The sequence below is a fragment of the Ovis aries genome, chromosome 24 (assembly GCF_016772045.2).
Source record: "Ovis aries strain OAR_USU_Benz2616 breed Rambouillet chromosome 24, ARS-UI_Ramb_v3.0, whole genome shotgun sequence".
Lineage (NCBI taxonomy): Eukaryota > Metazoa > Chordata > Mammalia > Artiodactyla > Bovidae > Ovis > Ovis aries.
This window is the reverse complement of record NC_056077.1, coordinates 33,908,862-33,914,861: the sequence shown is the minus strand read 5'-3', so window position 1 is coordinate 33,914,861 and position 6,000 is coordinate 33,908,862.

Below are 6,000 nucleotides of genomic sequence, written 5' to 3'. Positions count from 1 at the left end.
CAGGCTTTGGGACTGGGAGGGAGGTGACGCTTCCTACATCTCTAGGCCTGAGTCGGGCCCGGGGAATGGCGCCGCCTGGCGTTTGACAATGCAGCGGTCACTGATTGCCTTATGCCACTTGGTCCTTCCTCTGAGGAAGGGGAGATGTGGTCTAACATCACTGAGCACAATAGTGCACGCATGGCCTTGAACCTAGGTGTTAGGCGGGGAAGAGAAAGGAGGGGAGGGCTCCCTGCTGCGGGATCCAAGGGCGGGGGGCGGGCTTCTGCAGCAGCTCCTCTGCTCCTATTCCAGCCTGGCAAGTGGGGATATCTGAGGCCATTACTCACTCATTCATTTATTAATTCAACAAATACTGGGTTGCCCAGAAACTTGGTTTGGGTTTTCCTGTGGCGTGTGCGTGCATGCGTGCTCAGTTGACTCTTCCCGACCCCACGGACTGTAGCTCAACCAGGCTTCTCTGTCCATGGGATTCTCCAGGCAAGATCACTGGAGTGGGTTGCTATTTCCTTCTCCAGGGGATCTTCCCAACCCAGGGATCAAATCCACGGCTCCCACATCGGTAGATGGGTTCTTTACCACGGAGCCACCAGGGGGCCCACACTTGAAGATCTAATTGGCTTTATTCAACAACTCATGAGTAGAGTAGCATCCCATCTAGCAATCAGAAAGGCACTCTGAGGAGCTGTACAAAATGGAAGGTTTTTATAGACAGAAGGGGGCGGGACACGGAAACAGACACAGTGGATGAGTTAACTTCAGTCACTTTGTCCTGTCCTACTCCTTGCGACCTCATGGACCGCAGTATGACAGGCTTCCCTGTCCATCACCAACTCCCAGAGCTCACTCAAACTCATGTCCATCGAGTCAGTGATGCCATCCAACCATCTCAAGCTCTGTCGTCCCCTTCTCCTTCTGCCCTCAGTCTTGTCCAGCATCAGGGTCTTTTCCAATGAGGCAGCTCTTCGCATCAGGTGGCCAAAGTATTGGAACTTCAGCGTCACCATCAGTCCTTCCAATGAATATTCAGGGTTGATTTCCTTTAGGACTGACTGGTTTGATCTCCTTGGAGTCCAAGGGACTAGTTAGGCAGGGTTATCTTCCCTTAGGGGAAGTCAGGAAGTCTTAGGCAGATTTCCTTATTAGTGGCTCACCAAGTAATTCCAGACTGATTAGTTTAAAACACCACTCTTGAGAAAGGCTGAAATTATAATCGCTGTTTTTTAGTTGCTAAGTCATGTCTGACTCTTTGTGACCCCCATGGACTGCAGCACATCAGGCTCCTCTGTCTTCCACTATCTCCTGGAGTTTGCTTAAATTCATGTCCACTGAATCAGTAATGTCATCAGGCTAGGTAGTAAGCCTTGGTGGAGCTTAGTATAAATGACTCCATTTTGGACCTATTGTTTCTTTTCAACAATTCCACTTTGATCAAACTCTCAGCCTAACTGAGAAATGGGATAAAAATTTAAGGCATTAGCACCACTCACCTACTGCCCTACAGTTCTCACCGCTTTTGTTAATGCTGCTTTGTTGCTGAATCTTTGTGCTATTCACAGTTCACCACTCCAGGCTCACCATTTTTCAGTCAATCATTTGCTTTGTTCCTCTTTTGAGGTCCTGTCTTAGGGAAGTTTGCTTGGTGACTAGAGGCTTGTGAATATGCATTTAAAGCGTTAGAGAGGATATGCAATGTACCAGGGATATTATTTTAACTACAAGCGGGATAATTCCCAGTGTTAAGAGTGCACTTGGGAGCCGTGGGTCTTCAAGACCCAAACCACTCAACATCAAGTTAAAGGAAGACCCCACTGAAGAAGTCACCTTTAAAAGCCAATGGTTTGCTCAGGGATCTTATGTAACTGAGTTTTGGCTTCCCCAGAAGTATTAACTCTAGGTACAGTAGGTGATGCTGGACATAGAAGAGCTCGGCTAAAAGATAATTCTGTTACCAAGAACAACTTTGGCCAGAGAGTCTAAGGATCTTTGCTGGGTAGCCAGTGTCTTAGAAACAGAATCTGCAATGTTTCAAGAGTTAAGGAGAGGGTTCTGATTGCACTTCCATTATCTTTACTCCTAAGCCAGGGCTCCTTTGTGCTTCCCTGATGGCCTAGCAGGTAAAGAATCTGTCTGCAATGCTGAGACACAGGAGGCGTGGGTTCGATCCCTGGGTCAGGAAGATCCCCTGGAGAAGGAAATGGCAACCTCTTCCAGTATTCTTGCATGAAAAAATCCCATGGACAGAGGAGCCTGGTGGGCTACAGTTCAAAGAGTCACAAAGAGTTGGACACGACTGAGCAACTAAACACCTCCCCACCCCCCCACACAAGGATCATTCAGGACTTTTAGTGCATATGGGGGAAGAAACTTCTAGCCTGAAATAAAAAATTGTTCTGAATTCCAGAACTTAACCCCTCTAGCAATGGCCTGAGAAATGAGTGATGTCATTATCTTTCCAGGCCAATGGCAGGGTAAAGGAGAGGAAAAAGAGAGAGTTTCGTGTTTTTTTTTTTTTTTTGACCAAGCTCTGTGGCATGCAGGATCTTAATTCCCCAACCAGGGATCAAACCTGAGTCCCCTACCTTGGGAGCTCAGAGTCTTAACCACGGGACTGCCAGGCAAGTCCTGAGTTTCATGTAAAGTATAAAGTCTTGATCTGGTGTCTTGAGTGGAAGCAATCTGCTTTGATGTCTAACTGCTTCTCTTCCTAGTCAATTTGATTTGGACATCCCCAGTGTTTTGCACAGGACCCACCGATTTTGCAGGTTTTTGGCTTCTGAGATTCCTGTTAGCCATTGTTTTTACTGGACCCTGTCCAGCTCAAGTTGGGCCCAGTCCAACTCCAGCTGGTAACCACCAAGAATTCCCATGGAACTCTGGAGTGGGGGAAAAGCCTTGAACAAAAGACCTCAGCTAAGTGAAGATGGAAGCTTGATTTCAAACAAATGGGGAACTACAGTGGCTACCGCATTTCCCGATGTGGAATTTGGGGAAGGATTTCAAAGAAGTGGGAAACTGCAGACTAAGTCACCAGCAATTCCCAACATGAAATCTGGGGGCACTATCAAGAGCTGGGATTTCCAGGCAAAAGGGGAACTGACTAGAAAGCCAATCAGACCAGGCGCTTGATGCAAAGAAAGCAGAGCTCATGACCACGATGAACTTCCTCTGGCCTCAGACATGTTGAGAAGACAGTACGGTCAAAAAGGGGTTTGCTGGCACCACGCCTGTCTTTCTCATTGTCCGTGAACGCCATCAGAAGAAGGTCACCTTGGATCCCACCACTGCCACCAAATCTGTTAAAAGTCAAAATTCAGTTGAGTACAGGGAGGAAGATGGGAAGGAGTTTCAAAAGGGAAGGGATATATGTATACTTATGGCTGATTCATGTCGAGGTTTGACAGAAAACAGCAAAATTCTGTAAAGCAATTATCCTTCAATAAAAAATAAATTAATACAAAAATTCAGTTGAGTACATTTGATGATTGAATTGGCTTTATTCAGTAATCTTGGACAGTCTGCATCCTGCCCAGCAGGTAGAGAGGAGCTCCAAGGAGTGGAACAGCAGTACAAGGCAGGAGGAGGGAAGTTAGAGGGTGAATTATTTCAAGTCAGGTCGCGTTCTCTTAGAGGAAAGCAAAAACTCCAGATGAATTGGCTTAAAATTCCACTCCCGGGAGAGGTGGAAATTGCAATTAAGATAAATATTAAGTCCTGGGCTTCCCTTGTGGCTCAGCTGGTAAAGAATCCACGTGCAATGCGGGAGACCTGGGTTCCATCCCTGGCTTGGGAAGATCCCCTGGAGAAGGGAAAGGCTACCCGCTTGAGTATTCTGGCCTGGAGAATTCCATGGACTGTATAGACCGTGGGGTTGCGAAGAGTTGGACTCTGAGTGACTTTCACTCGCTCACTCACAGTAAGTCCTGGTGGGGCTTAGCACAAGTGACTCCATGTTGGGCCTGTTGTTTCTTTCTAACACATTACCGACTGGGGGATTTTTGCAGAAATTAACGCCTGTGGCTAGTGATTTGTTGTTGTTCAGTCGCTCAGTCATGTCCGACTCTTTGAGACTCCATAGACTGCAGCTCGCCAGGCTTCCCCATCTTTCACCATCTCCTGGAGCTTGCTCAAACTCATTTCCATTGAGTTGGTGCTGGTGATGCCACCCATCTTGTCCTCTGTCACCCCCTTCTCCCCCTGCCCTCAATCTTTCCCAGCATCAGGATGTTTTCCAGTGAGTCAACTCTTCCCATCAGGTGGCCAAAATATTGGAGCTTCAGCTTCAGCATAAGTCCTTCCAATGAATATTCAGGGCTGATTTCCTTTGATCCCCTTGCAGTCCAAGGGACTCTCAAGAGTCTTCTCCAGCACCGTAGTTTGAGAGCATCAATTCAAATGTGGGCATTTAAATGTGGACATTTATTATTACAAAATCAACTGGTTTGATAAAGATAACCATCGTATTTTAAAATAACAATACAAATACAAGTTAAAACAACTGTAAACTGTGATTCTTTTTTAAAAATTAATTAATTTGTGCTGAGTCTTAGTTGCAGCATGTGGGATCTTTAATTTTGACCTGTGGGATCTAGTTCCCTGACTAGGGCTTGAACCCAGGCCCCCTACATTGGATGCAGCCACTGGACCACCTGGGAAGTCCCATTGGGATTCTTTTGAGTGCAAACTAATGGTCACCCAAAGAAGAAATAAACCTTGCATGCTCAGTCGCTCAGGTGTGCCTGACTCTGCGACCCGACGGACTGCAGCCGGCCAGGCTCCTCTGTCTGTGGGATTTTTCAGGCAAGAACACTGGAGTGGGTTGCCATTTCCTTCTTCAGAAGCACACTTTATGCTCCACCCATACTGAATTGCTGGAATCATGCAGTTCCTTCTGCCCATACCACCCTTCCTCCTCCGGAAAGCTCCCTCCCATCCTTCAAAACTTAGCTGAAGGAGGCCTTTTTGAACCCCAGCTTCCCCTCAGGGCTATAGCGTTGGGGGACTGTAGAGGGTGGTGGGGGAGGGGTAAGGGCAGCGGACGGAGCCGAGGGACTTTGCACCCTCCTCGAAATGGACCCCAGCTGTCGCCCCGGGAGAGGACACAAATGGGCGAACGGGGCCCATCCTGGGCAGGGGTCACCTCTGACCTTCCAGGGACTCTTTATGGCGGGTTGTATCCTGCACGAGGGTCCTCGCGGAGAAAGGGAGTGAGACTGCTATTGTGCCCTGCACTCACGGGCCACCAGAGGGCGCGCTTTTAAAAAATTTCTAAGTGGCTTGAGAGCCTCATCCTTGGAGCATCTCTGGGCACTTGCTGGGACCCAGACAGCAAAGCATTGTAGGAAAGGCTGTGATCAAGGTTCTGCATTCTCTCAGAATTCTAAGACTTTAACTCTGATCCACGGCTTCCAGAAACCTCTCTTCCAGGCAGCCTGTGGCCCCCCAGGGGTCTCGCCCAGTAAATTGCCCCCTTACCCTCTCTGAATGCCTTTCTCCAAGACGCTCTGAAGACTTTTGTGGGCACGTTTTCTCTCCCCTGCCCTCATCTGAGTCTTGGAAGCCACTGACGCATCACTCAGATCAGAGAATAAAGGTTATAGCTGACTTCTCTACTTTGTGATGAGACCAATCTTTTAGCAAAATACAAGAAGGATGAGAGGGGGTTAGGTAGGAGCTTTCAGAGTTGGGTGGTTGAGGCTTCCATCTGCCTGCAAGCGTCCTGTCGCCTGCGGCCCTGGGGTGAAGATCTCTGTCTCCTGGGTCTCTGGTCCTTTAGGCTTTGGAAGGAGGTGGGAGGTACAGCATCTTTGGGCTGCCTTCGCTGCCTGTGCCGGGCTGACCGGAAGTTTGTGGAGTTGATGTCTCTGGGAGCAGTCTCCCATCAGGAAGGCGACAGGATGCGGAAGACAAGTACCCCAGTTCTTGAGAAGTGATGGGGCAGGAGGCAAGGAAAGGGGAGACTTTCGTGGCAACTGGGTCCCCACGGTAACTTGGTCCCCA